General features: G+C 38.1%; 1 protein-coding gene and 1 pseudogene across 1 annotated transcript in view; both read left to right on the top strand.

Annotated features, from left to right (window-relative positions):
- Positions 1-9,752: 9,752 nt before the first annotated feature.
- LOC100139311 (small ribosomal subunit protein uS2B-like) lies at positions 9,753-10,760 on the top strand (annotated as a pseudogene).
- Positions 10,761-21,064: 10,304 nt separating this feature from the next.
- CTNNA3 (catenin alpha 3) overlaps positions 21,065-23,085 on the top strand; it is a 1,905,103-nt gene continuing 1,903,082 nt past the window's right edge. The window contains exon 1 of the mRNA XM_005226477.5: positions 21,065-21,209. The gene's annotated coding sequence lies outside the window, so the exon portion shown is untranslated. The remainder of the gene's footprint in view (positions 21,210-23,085) is intronic.

Below are 23,085 nucleotides of genomic sequence, written 5' to 3'. Positions count from 1 at the left end.
CTCAGCATCAGGGTCTTTTCCAGTGAATTAGTTTGGCATCACATGGCCAAAGTATCAGAGCTTCAGCTTCAGCATGAGTCCTTCCAATGAACGTTCAGGACTGATTTCCTTTAGGATGGACTGGTTTGATCTCCTTGCTGTCCAAGGGACTCTCAAGAGGCTTTTCCAACACCACTGTTCAAAAGCATTGATTCTTCAGCACTCAGTCTTCTTTATAGTCCAACTCTCACATCTATACATGACTCTGGAAAAACCATAGCTTTGACTAGACAGACCTTTGTCAGTAAAGTAATATTTCTGCTTCTTAGTATGCTGCCTAGGTTGGTCATAGCTTTTCTCCCAAGGAGCAAGTGTCTTTTAATTTCATGGCTGCAGTTACCATCTGCAGTAATTCTGGAGCCCAAGAAAATAAATTCTGTCACTGTTTCCACTGTTTCCCCATCTATTTGCCATGAAGTGATGGGATTGGATGCCATGATCTTCGTTTTTGTGAATGTTGAGTTTTAAGCCAGCTTTTTCACTCTCCTCTTTCACCTTCATCAAGAAACTTTTTGGGTCCTCTTCACGTTCTTCCATAAGGGTGATGTCATTTGCATATCTGAAGGTATTGATATTTCTCCCGGCAATCTTGATTCCAGCTTGTGCTTTACCAAGCCTGGCATTTTTCATGATGCACTCTGCACATAAGTTAAATAAGCAAGGTGACAATATACAGCCTTGACATACTCCTTTTCCAATTTGGAACCATGTTGTTGTTCCTTGTCTGGTTCGAACTGTGCTTCTTAACCTGCATATAGATTTCTCAGGAGGCAGGTAAGGTGGTCTGGTATTCCTCTCTCTTTAAGAATTTTCCATAGTGTTGTGATCCACACAGTCAAAGGCTTTAGCATAGTCAATGGAGCAAAAGTAGATATTTTTCTGGAACTCTCGTGCTTTTTCTGTGATCCAATGGATGTTGGCAATTTGATCTCTGGTTCCTCTGCCTTTTCTAAAACCAGCTGAAACATCTGGAAGTTCACGGTTCACATACTGTTGAAGCCTAGCTTGGAGAAGCTGAGTAGGAAGCACAAGTTTAGGACAAGAACTGAATTGTTTTGAGCAATAGAAGAGAATACATAAGTCCTCCTTGTGGCCCTTCTCCAAGCCGAGGACAGCTTCTTCCCTAAATGTTGAATCAACGCACTGAAATGGGATGTGGGTATGATCTAGGAATGGAGAGTAAGTTGAGAGTGAGTGAATGAAATGTTGAATCAACGCACTGAAATGGGATGTGGGTATGATCTAGGAATGGAGAGTAAGTTGAGAGTGAGTGAATGATAGAGAATTCCACTGTAGATATCTATTGTATTTAAAATGCCTTGGACACATTCAAATAGATTTATCATGATTTGAGCTGGTACTCTTTCAGGAAAAATAAAATCTTTTGAGCTGAAAGTATAGTAGCAACTTTTCAAAGAAAATTTTTATGGGCTATTTTATTTTTTAATCTGAACTTTTCTAAAACAGAACTTTACTGATTTTTAAATTAAAATTTTATTTTTGCTGTATTTATTTATTTATCTGTTTGGCTGTACTAGGTTTTATTTGCAACATGTAGGATCTTCTATCTTCATTGCAGCATACGGGGTTTTTGTTTGTTTGTTTTTTAATTTGCAGCTTTCAGGATCCTTTTAGTTGTGGCATGTGGTTTATGGGGTCACAAACAGTTGGACACGACTGAGCAACTGAACTGAACTGTGAACTCTTAGTTGCATCATGTGAGATCTAGTTCCCTCACCAGGGATTGAACCTCAGTCCCTGCATTGAGAGAATGGAGTCTTAGCCACTTAGCTGGTAGTCTTGGACCACCAGCGAAGTCCCTAAATTAAAAATTTAAATAAATGTATGTAATACAAGTACATGGGTAATTCATTACAATTCCTGTACATTATTATATTTTCATTTCGAGCAAGTACCTATATCACATACCTAGCCATTTACATTTTTTGGCTATGTAATGGGCAACACAGGACTGTGAACCTGCTATTTTTCCTATGTCTCCCATAAACACTGTTCCAAGTTTGGTATGTTTGCTCTCTGATCATTTAGGAGCTGGACTTGTTTGCTTAACTGTATAATTTTAATGAAGTCTTGAGAGGAAGAGAAGATAAGGGTGTGCTCAATTTGCCATCTTTAACCTATTAATCTTTTCTTGATAAGTTATAGTGCACAGTTTTAATAGTCAGGTCTTATAGAGTTATATGGACAAATAAAAAATAATGAGAAACTAATATGTTGTGTGAGAGATTGTAAATTGGAAGATATTTTATCTAATTTCATACACTGTTAGAATATCTCCGTTATAAAACCGCTGCCCATTTTTGTATTTTTGGCTCATTATTTGTAAATAATGTAGTAAGAAATAAGGCCATTCTATCACTGATGGGCTCTGAAATGAAAGGTTATGTCTTTTTTTAAACCCTAAAGCACAGTGCATTTTTAATTAGAAGTTATATCATTAGTAAGTGCTTAGAACACAAAGTGACTTCTTAGTTTGGGTGAAATTAGTAATGTAAAGTTTTTACTCACCAAAAGATAAAGTCAACAATAGTTGTAAAAATTATGATTTTTGAGATTTTATGACACTTTCTTTTCTAAAACTGTGTACCATTCAGATATACGTGTAAAGTTTTACTTAGAAATTTTTGAAAATTTCTCTAGAACTACTGATAACATGTGTGAAGTCAGAGTGGGACTGTCACTCCAAGAGAGAGGGGAGAGTAGATGAAGAGACAGGTGGGTTGGGGAAACCAATCAAATTAAATACTGAAAGGTTTTGCTGAACCAAGAAGATGCCGGGATTCTTGGCCTCTGGAGAAGAATTCAATCTGGGGCCAGAGATGAGGCTTGATTGCTCAGAGCTCTTGTGTAATAGTTTTATTAAAGTATAAAAGGGATAGAGAAAGCTTCTGACATAGACATCAGAAGGGGGCAGAAAGAGTACCCCCTCACTAGTATTAGCAATAAAGTTATACACTCTTAATTAGTTATTCAGTTCAGTTCAGTCGCTCAGTCATGTCCAACTCTGTGACCCCATGAAAAGCAGCACGCCAGGCCTCCCTGTCCATCACCAACTCCCAGAGTCCACCCAAACCCATGTCCATTGATGGGTGATGCCATCCAACCATCTTATCCTCTGTTGTCTCCTTCTCCTCCTGCTCTCAATCTTTCCCAACATTAGGGTCTTTTCAAATGAGTCAGCTCTTCGCATCAGGTGGCCAAAGAATTGGAGTTTCAGCTTCAGCATCAGTCCTTCCAATGAACACGCAGGACTGATCTCCTTTAGGATGGACTGGTTGGATCTCCTCGCAGTCCAAGGGACTCTAACAGTTCAAAAGCATCAATTCTTCAGCGGTCAGCTTTCTTTATAGTTCAACTCTCACATCCATATGTGACCACTGGAACCATAGCCTTGACTAGATGGACCTTTGTTGACAAAGTAATGTCTCTGCTTTTTAATATGCTGTGTAGGTTGGTCATAACTTTCCTTCCAAGGAGTAAGTGTCTTTTAATTTCATGGCTGCAATCACCATCTGCAGTGATTTTGGAGTCCAGAAAAATAGTTATTAAGTGAATCAAAAAAATGTCTGGAAGTTGTAAAGACCTTACTAGACCCACTCCCATAATTTACATTTTAAGATAACAAGATTAGCCAAAATGTTTTTTTTTTTTTTCCCCAGAAACTGTCCTCAAGCAGGATACATTATTGTTATATAATCCTAAGGAATGTAGAGGAAAAAAAGTTTGTCCTTTCCTCCTACTTGAGAATTCCAGACCCCTCTGTCCTTGGGGACCCCCAGAGTTCTAATCAACCTGCTTAGTAATTGACTCTCTCAATACATTTGGGAGTTTAGCATTGAAGATTTTTTGGCCATTGGGTTTATACATAAGAAATGTAATATTTTCCTTTTAAAAGTTTTCTTCCTTTTGTAAAATGTCAGGAGCAAGAATCTTAAAAGGACATGGACATTGTGAAAGTTGTCTTGCTGATTTTTGTTTTTGCTTTTATTACTATTATTTTTTTTACTGAAGTGAAAAAGACAAAAGAAAAATTACTCACTTTATTATTATTATTTTTTTTTTGCTGTGTTGGGTCTTCGTTGCTTGACAGGCTCTAGTTGTGATGAGTGAGGGCACTCTTGGTTGCAGTGCGCGGGCTTCTCACTTCTTTTAATGTGAGCATGGGCTCTAGAGCCCAGGCTCAATAGTTGTGCATGGGCTCAGTTGCTCCGCGGCATGTGGGATCTTCCTGGACCAGGGATCAAACCCGTGTCTCCTGCATTGGCAGTCAGATTCTTTACCACTGAGCCACCAAGAAAGCCCCCAAATTAGCCATTTTAAAGTGAACAATTCAGTAGCATTTAGTACTCTCACAGTGTTGTGCAACCATCACCACTTTCTAGTTCTAAAACATTTTTATCATCCCCAAAGATTGCCCAATCTTAATATGGATACTTTTTCTAGAACATAAACTGGTACAGTGGCTTCAAAATTTGTTCTTAATATATCAGCCACCATGGAAATAAGCCAAATTATTATATTCTGACCATGCAATTCCTTTAGAGCTTCACTTTATACAGTTTATAGTTTTCTTATCAGAAAATCTCAAAAGGATATTAATGTCCTTCCTTCCTATCATGTTCTTTGAATCCAGTCATGTAGAAATTAAATCAGAACATAGTATTCAAAAACCTAGAATAATATTTTATTTACTGTTTTTGTTTTAGGATATTTAGAAGTGTACTGCTATAGGACTTTGAAAATGCAGGCTGCCGAGTAGGCAAATCTCATAAAGAATGGTTCATTTAGCAAATAAGTTAATAGATCTGTAAATGTTTTAGCTTTTTTACCAGCATGTATGCTCTCATTTGTCATATGCTGTAAGATGATCATCATTGTCATTCTGTGATGGAGATTCTCCTTTGAACAGGGCTTAAAGTGGGTAGAATTTTATGGAGAATAATTTCTGGTACCATTGTGGGGGGTGGAAGAGAAGGGAATAGGGAAAGGGTCAGAGAATGCTTTTATCTTTTTGTTTTCTCCTAAAACTCTATTTTTAAAAATTGGATATCTTGCCTTCAAATTTCTGCTTTTCTTATTATCTAGCTGTTTATTTTGTAAATGAGATTTAGAAATGAATGAGGAAGATTGAAAGGAAGAAACGTTCTCTCTGGAAAGCAGACTCTCACCAGCTTTGGTTAGTCATGGGTAGCAGTTAAGCCAAATTTGTTGTTTTGTTCTATCAATCAAATATACAGCTAGTCTCTTTTTCCTGTTTTAGTGTGGAATAAAATACCACACAACTAATGTATACCTGATAAATCTATGTAACTATGGAGATTTATAAAAAAGCACAAAGTTTAATTATATTAATTATGGATAGTAAATTAAATAGAAAACAATAAGCAAAGTAGTATAATAAAATAATAAGTAAAATAAATTACATTTTAATTAAATTATGTATATAAATATATATGTATATGTAATAATTATAGTAATTATTTAAAACAGTGTTTCTTTAAGTGTGGGTCCCAGACCAGCAGCATTGGCATCACCTAGGAACTTGTCAGAACTACAGTATCTATTGATTCAGAAATTCTAGGGGTGGGATCCAGCAAGCCCTGTTTTAATAAGCCCTCATGGTGGTTCTTTATTTATTTTTAAACTGTGTTTTAAAAACATTATTTATTTGGCTGTGCCAGGTCATAGTTGCAGCATGCAAGATCTTTAGCTGTGGCATGTAAACTCTTAGTTGTGGCCTGTGGGATCTAGTTCCCTGATCAAGAATTAAACCTGGGCTCCCTGTATTAGGAGCATGGAGTCTTAACCACTGGACCACTGGGTGGTTCTAATACAGGACTCACATTAAAATTTGGATAGTGGAGAACTATCCTACTACACCATGCAATGCAGGAGACCTGGAATCCATCCCTGGGTTGGGAAGATCCCCTGGAGAAGGGAAAGGCTTCCCACTCCAGTATTCAGGCCTGGAGAATTCTATGGACTGTATAGTCCATGGGGTTGCAAAGAGTCAGACAGGACTGAGCGACTTTCACTTGCACTTTTACCCTATTATTCACTGATAGAGTGCCCTCCAGTGTTTTTGCCAAAACTGCATTGACAAATTACTGGCCTTGGCCTAGAAATCCCGATGTAAAGATGAAAATAAAAGAATTTTTTTTTGTCTTCTAAAATTGTCCTCCCTCAATATTTCTTTAAGGGTTTTTTCTTACACATACTTATACAAATTTTAGAAAATATGATCTATATAATTTGAAACTTTGGTCTTTTTTGGACTTACATTATGGAATAAAAGTACTTTGTAAAAGTCATTAAATAGTATGTTGTAAACATACTATTTAAAGACTGCTTAAAAGCTTAAAAGTTCATAATTTCATTCTCTTTATTTTCCACATTTGTACTATGGAAGGTTATCTTTTTAGAAGTTGAGATGAGGGAGCAGTTCCTTGCTTACAATATTATTTTGTATCTACTTACCAATATCTTCTCGTATTGTCAAAAAGGCATAGACAATTTGGTGAAACTGTAAAGTAGGCAGTTGCTGGTGCTTAAAAATGTTAATTTGTTACAATTTTGTGTTTTCCATTTCATGTCTTCTCCTTTTGAGACCTCCTTTTAGGCTTGTATACTTCCTGTCTCCTCAGTTTACTGACCCTTTTGCTGCTCAGTGCCTTTTGGATTCATTTCTTCCATTAAATATTTTCACAGTCTACCTCAGGTTCTATCTTAAAACCCTTAAAGGCAGGAATTTAGAGACTATGATAAGTAATTGAAAAGGTACTTAACCTACTTGCCTTGGATCTCAGCATAAAGGTGCTTGCTTACTTAAGCATAGGGGTTGATGGAAGACCTGTGGAACCAGACAAACCACCTCTCCATTTACTAGTTTTCTGTCTTTGGAAAATAAATACCTTTGAGTTTAGACTAGCTCATCTAACAAACTAATAATCTAACAGTATCTAATTGATAAATGTGAGCATTACATTATACTTAAATTAGAATTTATACATATGAGCATTACATTATAAATAAAGTGCTAGGATAATGTCTGACAAATTCTCAATAACTATTAGATATTACTTGGAGAAGGCAGTGGCACCCCACTCCACTACTCTTGCCTGGAGAATCCCATGGACGGAGGAGCCTGGTAGGCTGCAGTCCATGGGGTTGCTGAGGTTGGACATGACTGAGCGACTTCACTTTCACTTTTCACTTTCATGCATTGGAGAAGGAAATGGCAACCCACTCCAGTGTTCTTGCCTGGAGAATCCCAGGGACAGGGGGGCCTGGTGGGCTGCTGTCTACGGGGTCTCACAGAGTCGGACACGACTGAAGTGACTTAGCTTAGCTTATTAGATATTACTATTAGAAGCACTATTAGAGTTTGTTTAACTCTAGAGCCATCTTTGTACAATCGCTGAAATTCTTGGTTTTAGCTCTTCATTTTTGTGACTAATAATGTTTAAGTTATTTACATTTTACGTTAATGGAAAACTGGCTCTACTTTTTCCTACAATGATATTTAACCTTTAAAATTTAAATTTTTATGGAAAAGGTGTTTTAAGAAGGCATTATCTCAGATTCCTATTTTCTTCTTTTTAAAAACTCAAACTTATAAAAAAACTCTCTCAGAGGAAGTTACCTTTGGTAAAGTAAGTTTATTTTTATTGTCATTATAATATTATAGCTTTCCTAGAAATTTGCAGGGAAAAGCATATATTAGTGTACTATTAATTATAAAAGACACTTACTCCTTGGAAGGAAAGTTATGACCAACCTAGATAGCATATTCAAAAGCAGAGACATTACTTGGCCAACAAAGGTCCGTCTAGTCAAGGCTATGGTTTTTCCTGTGGTCATGTATGGATGTGAGAGTTGGACTGTGAAGAAAGCTGAGCACCGAAGAATTGATGCTTTTGACCTGTGGTGTTGGAGAAGACTCTTGAGAGTCCCTTGGACTGCAAGGAGATCCAACCAGTCCATTCTGAATGGGAACAGCCCTGGGATTTCTTTGGAGGGAACGATGCTGAAGCTGAAACTCCAGTATTTTGGCCACCTCATGCGAAGAGTTGACTCATTGGAAAAGACTCTGATGCTGGGAGGGATTGGGGGCAGGGGGAGAAGGGGATGACAGAGGATGAGATGGCTGGATGGCATCACCAACTCGATGAACGTGGGTGATGGACGTTGGTAATGGACAGGGAGGCCTGGCGTGCTGTGATTCATGGGGTCGCAAAGAGTCAGACATGACTGAGCGACTGAACTGAATTATAAGCTTATTTAATTTTTTTTTGTAATCTGTGAATGTGCTTAGTTCTTAGGTATTATAACTTAAAATACTAACTGAAAAATAAAGGAAGTATGATTAAGCTTTATTCTTATATTGTATAATTTTGGGGATTTTGGACATATGTTTATTGACTCCAAGAAAGCTGTTTAGCATGAGTTACTCACTTAAGTGATTATATTTATATTTATCTGTTCTCTCCATGTGCTGAGTGAGCAGTGTGCAATACTTTGGCCTATTACATTTATTCATTTACTTATCGACCTTTTATTGAGTGAATATTATGTGTTAGAGATCATGCTTGGTCCTAGGTGGATAAGCATGGGTAAGATATGATAGAGTTCATTTCTTTTGTGCAGAAATATGTGAATGCATAATTTTGATGCAATATGCTAAGTTCTATAATAGAGGTATATAGAAAGAAGTATGTGGTTGGTACATTTAACTTGGCATTTAACTTAGTTGGGGAACAAGGATTGATGGTTGTATATGAGGCCAATCAATTAGGTAAGACTTATCAAAGGAAATGTTTGTCTGAACTAAGCCAAGTTCATAGTAGCCCAGGCTGGTATATCTGAGGGAACAGAGAGCAGAGTATAAAAGGAGCACTATTATCATTTGTAGATGACATAGGAATCAACCAAGAAATGTAAAACTAAGGAAAGTTCTGTGAGATTGCTAGATATGAAATCGGTCAGTCAGTTAAGTAGCTCAGTCCAGTCCAACTCTTTGCGACCTATGGACTGCAGCACACCAGATTTGCCTGTCCATCACCAACTCCCAGAGCTTTCTCAGACTCCTGTCCATCGAGTCGGTGATGCCATCCAACTGTCTCATCCTCTGTTGTCCCCTTCTCCTCCTGCCTTTGATCTTTCCCAGCATCAGGGTCTTTTCTAATGAGTCAGTCCTTGGCATCAGGAGGCCAAAATATTGGAGCTTCAGCTTCAGCATCAACCCTTCCAGTGAATATTCAGGATTAATTTCCTTTAGAATTGAGTGGTTTGATTTCCTTGCAGTCCAAGGGACTCTCAAGAGTCTTCTCCAATGCCACAGTTCAAAAGCATCAATTCTTTGGTGCTCAGTCTTCTTTACAGTCCAACTCTCATATCCATATATGACTACTGGAAAACAGATATTAATACATATTAAAAAGCCTTAATATTACGTATTTCCACAGCTTTAAAAAATATTTACCTATTTATTTGTGTGTGTCAGATCTTAGTTGCGCCACAGGGGATGTTTCTTGTGGCCTTTGGGCTCTCTAGTTGTGCCATGCTGGCTTATTTGCTTTGCAGCTTGTGGGATCTTAGTTCTTTGACCAGGTATTGGACCTGCGTACTCTCCTTTGGAAGGCAGACTCTTAATCCCCCGACTACCAGGGAAATCCCAATTTTGTGCCTTTTGATAGTGATTTCACTATCTAAAATGACTCCCACATATGTATAGTGTTCAAGCGCTCTCTAGTGTTCTTAAGTGCAAGGAGCCTGTGATGTATTTTATGGAGAAGATATTTGTGTTACATAAGCTTTTTCAGATATGAGTTATAGGGCTACTGGTCAAGAATTCAAATGGATTTCATTCTGCAAATGAAGGAGGAGAATGTCCTCAAATTCCTTGCCGTAGGAGCCGACTTAGGTGGCACCAACCTTGACTTCTACATGGAACAGTACATCTACAAAAATGATGGCATCTAAATCATAAATCTGAAGAGAGCCTGGGAGAAGATTCTTTTGGCAGCTTGTTCACTGTTGCCATTGAAAACCCAGCTGATGTTGGTGTCATATCTTCTAGGAACGCTGGCCAGTGAGCTTTGTTGAAGTTTGCTGCTGCCACTGCTATTGTTGGCTGCTTCACTCCTGGAGCCTTCACTAACCAGATACATGCAGTGTTCTGGGAGACATGATTTCTGGTGTTTACTGATCCCAGGGCTGACCACCAGCCTCTCACAGAAGCCTGTGTTAACCTGCCTAACATTGCTCTGTGTAACACAGATTCTCCACTGTGATATGTGGATATTGCCATCCCCTGCAACAACAAGGGAGCTCACTTAGTGGGTCGAATGCAGTGGATGCTCACCTGGGAAGTTCTGCCCATGCGTGGAACACCCACGGGAAGTCATGCCTCATCTCTGCTTCTACAGATATCCTGAAGAGATTGAAAAGGAGGAGCAGGCAGCAGCTGAGAAGGTGTGACTGAGGAGGAATTTCAGGGTACATGGACTACTTCCGCTCCAGAGTTCACTTCTCCTCAACCTGAGGTATTGGACTGGTCGCAAGGTGTGCCGGTGCCTCCTGTGCCTGTTCAGCAGTTCCCCACTGAAGAGTGGAGTGCTCAGCCTGCCGCTGCACGCTGGTCTGCTGCTCGCACTGCTCAGGCCACGGAATGGGTAGAAACAGCCACTGAGCGCTCTTAAACTGTTCTTCCCCAAACTCTTAAAATGGAAATTGGGTTGACAGAAGATAAACAGTTGTAAAAAAAAGAGAATGTATTAAGTAAGATGCTTTTAACAGGAGCACACATAAAACAAGAAGTAAATATTGATCATAGTGGAAATATTGTGACCACAGACTCACAGTAACTGTATTTCTCCTAGGAGCAATGGTTCAGTAGTCACTAGTTCAGTGTTTATGGTGACTTTATAGCATAATTAGTGCCAGTCAACTGTATATGTATGTCCAGCATCTAGTCAAAAAAATAAAAAAACATACGAGGAGATTTAGTAAAAATAATTCACTATTAGGAAATGGCTAAATTGGTGTTGGAGGGCTGAAAATCAGGAAACCAGAGGGAATACAGGCACAGCTATCACCCTTTGGGAGAACAAAGGCAAGAAGAGGCATTCTTAAAACCTTCAGGCTGGTCCAGTGGAGCCAGGCTCAGCTGTCTGAGGAAAGAGTACTGTTGGGATGAAGGATACAGACAGGACATTTCTGGGACAAAGGAGCTGAACCTGTAACAGCTGTTGCTGATTCAAGGAATGAAGAACCATTGCTGGGCTGAGCTGTATGAACAGCAAGGAAATAGGAAAAAGCAAATTCCACCTACTCTCTTGCCTTTGAGTGTCCTTGGAAGAAGCTAACAGAAAACCAGCTGGTGAAGGAGGGCGTGCTGAGTTCCAGCTCCAGTATCACAAAGCAATAGTAGATTTGGAGCTGAGAGTACTAAAATTTTGGGTTTGTTGGTTACAGTAAGTAACGCTATCTATAGTAACACTATATACAGTAACACTTACTACAGTAAGTATTACTACAAGAGTTTTTGTTGCAGTGTTTTTCTTTTTAATTAATTAATTTATTTTTGGACCGATCAACCAGTATGTGGGATCTTAGTTCCATGACCAGCAATCAAACCTGTGCCCCCTGTATTGAAAGCATGGAGTCTCAGCCGCTGGACTGACAAGGAAGTCTCCTGTTGCAGTGTTTTTTATTGTAGGGGAATTGAAGACAAGCAGAGTGTCTATCACTATGAAAGTGTTGTTCAGTCGCTCAGTCTGTCTGACTCTTTGGAACCTCATGGACTGCGGCAGGTCAGGCTTTCCTGTTCTTTACCATAGGGTATGGGGAAATGGACAGTCTTAAAAATTGGTTGGAGGGTGTTTTGAAGGAAGCTTGCTGGAGAAAGAAGAGCATGGTTTGTTCTTGTTCTAGAGACTGGCAAGTATTCTGGGTATCTATATGCTTTTACCACTGAAAGATAACCAATCAGAAAAGAAAAATTTCTTCTCCTCAGTATATTTATATGCTTTTATTTTGGAATTGGTATTTGGAAAGACAGGAAAATTGGGAGAAAGAAAAGTCTCTTGTCCTTAGAGTATATTAGACAGGCAGATATTACTATTTAAAAGCAATATAATAAATTAATATTTTTATTAGGTGGGTACATAGTTAAATGACTCACATAGAGACTGTAGACCCATTGTCTTATCAAGTATTATGTGCCCTGAGAGATAAAAAGTTTGAAAATAAATTGTAGTTGGAGTACAAATGATATAATTTTATAAAAATAGAATATGACTAATATGTATTACTTGTTTATGTTAATGGAAACCTCACTTGAGCACTAGCAGACCACAATGTACTGTATATTTAGAAACTTTCCCAAACTACACTACAGGAGAATTTTTAATTGCTAAAAAGAGATTTATTGCATTTGGATACAAGTTTGACCATAGTGGAAGCAGCTGTTTTATGCTAGAACAGGAGCAGCCTTGGAATTGGTGATTTATAGCATAAATCCTGGAAAAGTTATCAGGTTACCTCTTTAAATGGGGTATGGGAAGAAAGAAGCTAAAAACTGGAGGGTTGGCCAAACTTCTGTAGCAGCTTCCCAAACATCTAGTCCTTTCAAGAGAATTCTGGGAAAGGGAAAGCCCTGATTTGTAGTGTTTGACAGTTTTTGTGCTGTGAATACTCCTAACCATGGCCATTTAAAAATTACCTGCATGAAGTCAGTAAATGCAGAATTGGGATTAGATGCTGGCAGTCAGTTCTCTCACCTGTAACTTCATCTTACCCCACAATAGGTGAGATGCCACATGCAACTCACCAGCAATTGGCTCTTATTTCCATTTGGTCTTGTAGTGATCTGATTCAAGAGTATCATTCCAAGGACCTGCTTTCTTGATTTCAAGTGGCTTAAAACATAAACCAAGTATCAGCTATACCAGAAACTTCTGGTTAGCCTAGCCCCTGCTTCCCATCATGCCTGTGGAAGATAGTTCCTGGCAGGCCATTAACACCCTCACATTGTCAGTGTCACACCACACATCTTTCACTGTCTGCAGTGGGGCTTCTCCAATACCACAGAGGAGAGGGGGAACCCATTCCAAGCCTTGACTTGGATTCTCCCTGAAAGCAAAAGCCTGAGATAAGGACTTGTGTCTAGGTAGTTTATTTAGGTGGTAGCACCAGGGAGCAGGGATGAGAGACTGGGCAGGATGAGGAAAAGAGAAAAAAATCTTATAAACTTGCATTGTCAGAGTCACTACTGAGTCCAACTGTGACTTGATACAATCCACAACTTTCTGAGGATTGTGTAAAATGCCCCTTAGAATTCTCTACATGGGAGTCAACTGGAGGGAGCGGTTCTTCACCCTCACTGGTTGTGTCTTAATCCTGGACACTCAGTCCTGGGAACTTCTATGGATATGCACATACTGAGTGGGTTCCCCCTGTCCTCTCTGGTATTGGAGAAGCCCCACTGCAGACAGTGAGAGATGTGAGGTGTGACACTGACAATGTGAGGGTGTTATGGCCTGCCAGTAACTATCTTCCAGAGGTGTGATGGGAATCAGGGGTGAGGCTAACCAGAAGTTTCTCATATAGCTGATATTTGATTTATAATGTTTTAAAAGGTGGATTAAACATTTATTCACAGTGAAGCTACTATTTAGGATCATGAGATTAAATTTCTTATCAGAGTACTGAAAAAATGTTGGGAGAGAATGTAGTTATTTTCTCCCTTCTCTTTCCTTTTCCTCAAGTAAAACTCTGGGTTATACAGTGTTTCTGTGTCATAATAAACCCATAGAAAGGATTTTGATCAAGTTCATAAACACTGAATGTACATGAGCAAATACATTCATTTATCTAATGAATACTTAAAATTAGTTTTTTTGCATAATTTCTGAGACATAAATTCCTAGTTTGCACATGGTAAGTGTTAATATTCCTGTATTTGACAATCTGAATTCTGAAAATAAAACATTAGACTCTTATGTTTGTATTACTGAAAGGAGTAGCCCACCCAAACAAGGATCATTCACATCTAGGTGCCATATAGTAAAGGTTCTTCTTATTCAGCTGACTATAGGCAAAAAGATACCTATTCCTAAGAATATGTATATGAAAAGGGTTCTTACAGCTCAGGACATGATAAGTATTTGCACTGATTACTTGAGAAGAGCTAAACCTATATTATGTGAAGAATGCCTACCCCAAACTTTTTTACCTGTATAGATTGTAATGTTTGCAATCTACAGCCTTAATCAGGTCCTGTTTCCAGATGAATCTACCTTGTAGCTAGAAGCCAGAATTTTAGTCCCATATCTGGTGTGCCTGTGTGAAGCCTGAGCAATTTTGTGTCCATTGAATCATAGCCTTCCATCTAACTTTCCACCATGTTCATTTAATCTAGGTGACTGGGTTTCTGCCCAGAGTGCTTGACTGTGGCTCTAACTTATGCCTCAGGTTGGGTGTTTTTTGTTGAACCACCTGAAATAAGGCATTACCACTACCTAACATAGAGTGACATTGCTGGGTGGAGACTCCTGCTGCAGTTTCCCACTCTCTAGATTGTTGGTTCTTAGATATTGTATATTGTAACTGGTCCTAACTAAATACAAGTTAACTGTATTTCATTAGGCCACCAAGCTACTTCGATTGGGCTCAGCTCTTTATTGTTGCTTGGTTCTTTCTCTTGTATTTGCTCACTGCTAAAATTGAAATAGAGCCTGCCTAAAATGTAATATGAACTGTATACCATTTACTACATAGTTAAAATGATTAAAAAGTTACTATTTACTTGAAAACTGTATGCTGTTAAAATTTCTATTTCAACACTTGTATTATAAAATGAAGTCTCATATTATTTTAGGTACCTAGATTGCAGTAGCTTAAATTCCTACTGCCTTAGTGCCAGAAATCAGCCTCTGAATGTGTTTCTGGGTTACTTTTGAGTCATGCCCAGAGCTCTCTCAGCTGTGTTTAGGAAGAGGTCCATCATGTTTTCCTGTTTCAGATGCCTTGCCATGCTGCTGCACTGCTGCTTTTGCTTTTGTTTTCCAGGTTGATATTCCATCTAATTCAAGAAATAGACCCTTTCCTTAATTTTCTATAGGATAGCATTTTAACTAAAGTTTATAGAAAGAGGCAGGAAAAAGAAAAGACAGCACATCATAATTATGACAGTAACTGTGGCTATGCTCAGAATCCCATGGCCATGAAAATGATTTTGATTTTTTTCAAAGCTGCAAGAGCAAGTTGTTTCTAGAACTATCAATACAAGATGCTTTGGTGTTATAATATAGTCAAGGGACTGATAGGGTAGTTAATTAATAAAAGAAATGTCACCCAGGATGTCTGTGCTGGGAATTTTCATTAACAAGTTGTAAAAGAAATAACAAAGTAATCAATGAACTAAAGCAGACATGATTGACTGTAATTACTGTGCTCGTTAAGGTTATTGACTAACAGCAAGATGAGCTGTCAGAGTTGAGGCATGGCACTCTGAGAAAATTAATCAGAACATTCATTTTAGCCCTTCTGTTTTCACCAAGGCAGTGAAGTTAATGTGTCAGTTTTAGTAGTTCAGAAATAGTTAAATCAAGATTTAAAGTTTTAGCATCCACATATTCTGACTAGCATCTAAATACCATATTTGGGTTTACACAAAGTGAAATAGAGGGAGAGGGAGAAATTAAGTGGTAAGTATATAAAGACAGCAAGCAGGACAACTATAGTTTGTATCAGGTAATAGCTGTAAACATGGAGAAGCAATGGGTTTGAAGGATATTTGAGAAATAAAATTAATAGCATATCATTTTATCATGATGCTGACATCTTTCATTTCTGTATCAAGGCAAATATAACAGGAAATTTTCTTGGTTACCTCCTCCTTCTAGAGCTATTTCTTCTTCATTTGAAAGCCAATAGCTATTTATACTTTATCTTGTATAGTTAATTTTCATATGCCATGCTGTTAAGGACATTGCCATTGCCCCTGGCTTTTATTCCAGTGGTGAAAACAGAAAAAGTAAACATATAAATAAATATGCAAGGTTGTGATAAGTGACTAGGGGCAGTGAGATAAAGTAATCAGGTAATACCTCTCTGAGGGATTATATCAAAGATGAGAATGAGGCAGGCATGTAAATAGCTGGGAGAAAATGATTTCAGGCAAAAGAATAGCAAGTGCAATGGCCCTAAAGGAATACGCTTGGATGTTTTCTGAACAGAAAGTGTAATTGAAGTCAGTGAACTAGGGGAAACAGTGCTGTGAGTCCAGTGGGAGAGGTTGACAGGAGCCAGATCATGAAGGGCCTTGTAGATTTGGTAAACAATTTTCCTTTTGTGCTATGGATAATAGGAAGCCATTGGATAATTTTATGCAGGAGAATAACATGAACTAAACTGTCTTATGAAATATCATTTAGATGCTATGTAGAAAATGGATTGCACATGCCTCAGAATACTTGGGGTAGGGGAGACAGAGACAGGTGGATGTATTCAAGATAACTTTTGGAAATAGGATTTATGGAAATTCTTGATGGTTGTAAAGGAAAAGACTGAATGAAAGATGACTGCAGGATTTTGGCCTAAGCAATTAAGTGAGGGTGCCGATTACTAGAGTATGAAAGATAGAAATAGGGTTTTTACACCTCTCCATCCCTTAATTTTTTTAAATTATAATTTTAAAATTGAGATATAATTGACCTACAATGCTATGTTAGTTCCAGGTGCACAACATATTGATTTGATATTTCTGTTATAATCACCATAAATGAGATAGGTTTGAAAGGAAAAATCAAGAACTCTTTTTTGGGTACAGAATGAGTTTGAAATGTATGTTTGCTATGCAAATGGAAATAGCAGTTGGATATATGCCTCTGGGTTCATGCGAGAGGTCTGGGTTGGGGATACAAGTTTGAGAACTGTTAGCCTGTGAAGGTGTGACTGTTGAATGAATCAGTTAGCTCAATTCTTGCATTTCAGTTTGCTCTGCTACACCTCCCTTTCTCATTCCTTAATGACACATTGGTGGGTTCCATAATTTTCCTGCCATTTTCAGTGCTTTAAGGCCTGCTTAGTCCAGTTTGAAACTTTCATCTTCCAATTTAAATCTCATCTCCTCCCTTTCCTCCAGCACTGACCAGATGTCCTCTTGAGGGACCTGAAAGGAGGAAGGGGCAAGATGGACTTTTCCACCACTTCTCCTGCTCTGATATCTTCCAGAGGAGATGAGTAGTTGGCCTAATTCCTCTAATTTTTCAAGTCCCCCAACTTTTCCTCTATTGGGGCTGAGAGGGAAGCGTAAAATGCTTTTCTTAACTGATTTTCAGTAAGCCCCAGAGTGAGATGTCTGTCCTCAGATACAGAAAATCCCTTAGCATGTGGTGTACACAGAAGGCTTCTTTTTCTTTCATTTTGAGCCTTAGTTGCCAATTCTGAGCAATAAGAAAAATTCCACTCAGCATCCTATTACAGATCTTATTTTTAAAACGGTCAGATTGGATAATGTAATCCCTGAGGTGACTTATGGATTTGGCCACATGGAGGTTGTGGATAGACTTTAAAATGGTCCTTATGGCATTGAAGGTGACAGAAGTCACATGGAATGGGTCTGTAGAATAAATGAGAAGTGAAAACACAGGTATATGGCAAGCAACTCGGGGACGTGTTGTGATGAAGGCAGCAGAGAACTTGGGAGGAGCAGCTGCAGAGATCTGTAAGGTGAAGCTGATGTTTGTTCGATGTTTTAAAATTAAAGATAGTGGCCTGACTTTCTGCCAAGACAAGTAGAGAAGGGATTATAATGAAGTACATGAGATAACAATGAAAGAGCAGAGTCCTAGCAAAGGTAGGAGAAGAAGGGATCCAGAGCAGAAGAGGAGAGATTAACCTTTGGTAGGAGGAAGAGTACAGCTTGAATTGTAATAAGAGAGAAGGCAGGACTCGAGTGGGTAGATTTGTAGATTTGATGATGAGAAGGTAGGGGCTGTCTTCCAAGATGGCTTGTTTTTGTGAATGAGGCAGGAGAGTTGGTTAATAGCTAATAACAAGGTGGGTAGAAAGAGAGAGTGGGGTAAACATCTTTTTGCTACAGTATACAAATGTTGAAATAGGAGCAGATTCATCTAAAACACCCAACAAAGTCCCAGAACTATTTATCACATATTTTTGGAATAAGATATCTTTAATTATCACAAACTGAAAGTATTCTTTACTTCAAATATCATCTTAAAAAGGTGTGACAGAGGCGAGGTGAGGTGAACAACACAGAGGCTATTTGGAATGCTGGAATGAGAAAGGATTTTGGGTGGGACATTCCAACTTCCATCTTGTGTTTAAACTCCATCTAGGTGCCTCTCCTTAGTCAATAAAACAGGAATTAGGAAAAAAAAAGTGTTATAGCTGTTCAGAAAATTACATATTTTTAGGTCTCAATCTGAAAGCCAATATTTTAAGGTGTCATATATAGAATAAAACGGACTCATGGTTCATGCAAAAGCTACTTCCATTTTTTAAGGGATTTTAATGTAAAGAAGAAACTATTCCATTCTGATTAAAATACTGATTATACCCTGAAAGGCTGATTTCCCAGGAGGGACTGCTGATAGAGATTGAGGTGTTTTCTTTTTGGAGGCCTCCCTTCTGTTCCTCTAATCTAACTGGCCCCTAACACAGGGCTGTGCGTCAAGGGGCTCCTCAGTACATGCGGTTGAGTGAGTTTGTCTGGGGCCAGCCCTGATGCCTAGAGCCAAAGATACCCTTGATTACCTCAGAAGGATTTCTATGATGGCTCTGATTTATTCTTTTTTCCCTTTTTATCTAGCTCCCCTATCCTTAACCTTTGTTTGCTTGCAGGAATAATGTGAGCCAAAATTTTGAAGTTTTAAAAGTATAAAGAAAGAAAACAAGTAAATAGGGAAGGATAATAAATACTGAACAAGACTGGGCAAGGTGACAAGATGGAATTACTGTGAAAATCTGGAAGGGGGCCAGGGCACAAAATGCAGTGGCTGTGTAGTTTACAGGAACTATTTAGTGTTCAGCATGCTTCAGTGATCACCCAGAGAAAGCCAGATTTTTCCGGTTTTGTTTGCTACCCTATAGTTTGCTATGGAAATCTGACATAGGTGATCTGTATTTTCTGTCACCCAACTGATATAAATATAGACTGTGGGGCCTCTGCTCATCAAATCTGACGTGATTTGAATTGCTAGGAGGAGGACCTCTTGTGGCTATAGTGGGAAATACTTCAGCTGAAACCTATCTTGGAGGCTGCAGACATTTTTAAGAGGGAATAAAAAAACACACAACTTTATAGAGCTCTTTAAAATTATATTTCACTATTTATACTATTTAATTGCTTTTATTATACCAAGTAATATAATTGCATCTGTATTGCCTCTCTGAGGAGCTCATTGTAATTTGAAGCACTTCAGATTTGATCCATGTAAAATCACATATCCCCTGAAAAGTAGATAGAAAGAATAGGGGTTTTCATCTCTATTTTGCAGATGAAAAGGAGAGGTACAGAGCAGGTAAGTAACTTATCTGTGGCTTTAAAGTAGGAGCAGGCTGGCTTATAAGAGAATTTGGGTATCTAATCTTGGGCTCAATTCAACAGTCTGTGTTTAGAAAACATTCATTATTAAAGCTCTAAAACAAAAACTTCTATTTTGCAAGTGAAAAGTGATTTCTTTATTCAAGAAAAGATGGATTGAGAGACATAAAACTTACCCTTTGTTTTCACTGTGAAAAGAGGCTGCTCCTAGATTCTCCAGGGGGAAAAAGCTGCTTAAAAAAAAATCTGGGGAAGACAGTATGTTAGCAACTAAGAATCGTTAGAGAAATGTAATGTCAAGTGTATGCACATTTTAAAGGAAGCTACATAAAAATAGTTATTTCACAGATTTTCCTAGAAATCATATAAATGAGACCTCTTTCATAATTGATTCTCTCTGACAATTTGCAGACCTTGCCTTTTCCTCTTAGCTCCCTAATATTTGTTCTAAGAGTGCCTATAGAGCTAATAAATAAATGCCCGTGGCGGATTCATGTTGATGTATGGCAAAACCAATACAATATTGTAAAAAAAAAAAAAAAAAAAGAAACCTTAATAAAAAATTTTTTTGAATTCAGCCTTTTAAGAACAGGAATGCCAAAACTCAAACGAATAGTTCTCTTTTAGGGGTAGTGATCACCTACTACTACAGTCACTACTTTTATGACTTTGGAAGAATGTCACAAAAGTGTTAATGCCTAAAAGAATATGGTACAAGTTCACGTGGGGTGTCAAGGAATAGATGAAGTGATAAAGCATAAAGCAGACGTATGGAAGATTGTTCCGGTGAATGTTAAGATGTTGATAGTGAGGAGATTAAAAAGGGAAAGAGGAAATATATAAAAGAATAGCTGTAGGAAAAAGAAATTTTGTTGGAAAAGAGGTTTTTTTTTTTTTTTGGTGATTTTAATAATGGTTTCACCTATGGAGCTTTAGGTAAGTCTTCACTTACATTCTTTACTAATAATTACATGGGTCTAACCCTAGAAGCACAGAGCATGATGCTTGGTAAGATTTCAGAGGAAAAACTATCTCAGATGTGACATAGAATTCTACGGTACTGAAGACATTGAATTTTACATAATTGGTTTTTGATGTGTGAATTTCCTGGACTTTCCTATTATCCCTGCTTTATCATTTTTCACTCTCGATAATTGCAGCATTCAGCTTTAATTAGATGTGAGAGGTCCTTGTTTTAGAAAGGTACTAGAGAAATGCAGATCCTACGTATTTAGAGCTTCCTGACAGCTATGTTTGTAGATCTCTGGGTAAAGTATGTGTCTGGCCTTTTTCAACAAAGTATTTTCAGTAACAAGTTGTCAGTGAGGTCAGTGACTAGCAGTTCAGGATTAGATACCACCCACCCTGGTTTGTAACCTCCCCCTTCTTTCTCATCCTGGGTGAATGACGCTCAGCTGAAGTGACTGCCCCACTGTCACTGCCTCTCAGTTTGGTACTCTGCAACTCTGTGACTAACCAAGGAGTCTTATTTTTTTTCTCCCCCAAACTCTTTTTGGAAAATTTCCTACAAGAGCCGAATTTTAAACACATTTACTCTATAGGAAGCAACAGAAAGGTAAGAGTCAAGTTGTAAAAAGAGGAGCTGGACTTCAGTGCATTCTTGTTTCTGCGTTGAAATTGCTCTGCCTTAGTTACATATTGTAGGTTTAAAGTGTGGGGTTTCTTTCTGAATTAAAGAACATTACATTACTATATAAAACGGGAATGTTTTGACTAGTCATGTTGAGAAATATAGGCTTTCATGCGAAGTTTAAAGTTATAAATAACTTTCAAACTAGTGCCAGGGGAAGCTAGTAGCCAAGGTCGTGCTTTGCATTCAGAGAGTTTCTGGCTATAAAAAGCCGATTGGGATCCAGTGCAGGAAAAGATAAGATATGGACTGGATGCATGTGCCTTGGCATGGGGTTGGGGCAAAATATTTGAAGGGATTTTACTTTCAACCCAAAACTTGTTCACAGTAATGGGAGATTTTTAAAATGAGATAGTGGCAAAAGCCTTACTTTTTGAATTTAATATTTGCCTTATATACTTGTTTTATAAATGTCAATTATATTAGGAAATTGAGGAATCTCTCAGTGCTATCTTTACTGCCATTTATAATCAAATGAAAATCACACTGGATGAGATGAATATGGGAAATAGTCATCAGTCATGTAAAGAGAAGGTCATTATCTGACAGTGGCTGGGTGACTGCAAGCAATTGCTCTCAGTTGCACTGAAAACAGAACTGGAGAGAAGTACAAACGGAAACAAGAAGAAATTTAGGTTAGGCATCAGGAAGTTCATTAACTGTACATGTTTTGAGTCATGGATACGCACCACTAAGACAGTTGCAACATATCTGATGATGTAAGAGATCCAATGATTTGCTTAAAACACACACGTGGGAAAAACAGGATTTCAAATTAGCCTTGGTCCTGGGTTTATGGCTAGGTTTTTTTAGACAGACTAAAATGTCAACATACTGAGAACAATTGTGGTTTGGAGATAGAGATTATCAGTAGTCAAATTCAAATGGCATATTTGGATGAACTATTAAAATTTTGTTATCCACCATAAAAAAATTACCTTAGTAGTGGCATAGGACAATTTGTTAAATGGAGAAGCCCAAAATACCAACAGCATGCTGCTGCTGCTAAGTCACTTCAGTCGTGTCCGACTCTGTGCGACCCCATAGACGGCAGCCCAACAGGCTCCCCTATCCCTGGGATTCTCCAGGCAAGAACACTGGAGTGGGTTGCCATTTTCTTCTCCAATGCATGAAAAGTGAAAAGTGAAAGTGAAGTCGCTCAGTCGTGTCTGACTCTTAGCGACCCCATGGACTGCAGCCTACCAGGCTCCTCCATCCATGGGATCCAGGCAAGAGTACTGGAGTGGGGTGCCATTGCCTTCTCTGGCCAACAGCCTATATACAACTATTTCCATTTGTTGTGTCCTATACACAGTCTGTGTCTCTCTTCTTAACTGAGTGAAATATTTTGGATTGTTATAGTAAAATTTATTTTTATTTTCATTATAAAAGTGATATGAGTTCATTGTAGGGATTTTAAAAGCACAGACAAAATTATCTGTAATCTCATTGATACATTTTCTTTTAGTCTTTTTTCTCTGCACAACTTTAAAATGAATTGCAGTAATACTGTGGATAAAATTTGGAACCTTGCTTTTCATTTAACCTTTACCAAAACATTTTCCATATAATATTACCTAGTCTACATAGATGTTATTTTAGATTGCTAACATTCTTCCAAGTGAATAGATATAATTTTATTAATCATTGTTGAACATCTAGGTGCTATGGTGTGTGTGTTTGTGTATTTATTTATTTTAAAGGTAATTTCCCTAAGCTCTGTTTTTAAGTGTAGACTTGTCAGATTAGGGAAAATTAGAGTTGAAGACAAAGATTGTGATTTTTTAAGAAGATGGCTTTT

This window comes from Bos taurus, chromosome 28 (assembly GCF_002263795.3).
Source record: "Bos taurus isolate L1 Dominette 01449 registration number 42190680 breed Hereford chromosome 28, ARS-UCD2.0, whole genome shotgun sequence".
In the NCBI taxonomy this organism is placed as follows: domain Eukaryota; kingdom Metazoa; phylum Chordata; class Mammalia; order Artiodactyla; family Bovidae; genus Bos; species Bos taurus.
The sequence above is the reverse complement of the archived record's forward strand: the minus strand, read 5'-3'. Positions and strand labels throughout refer to the sequence as shown.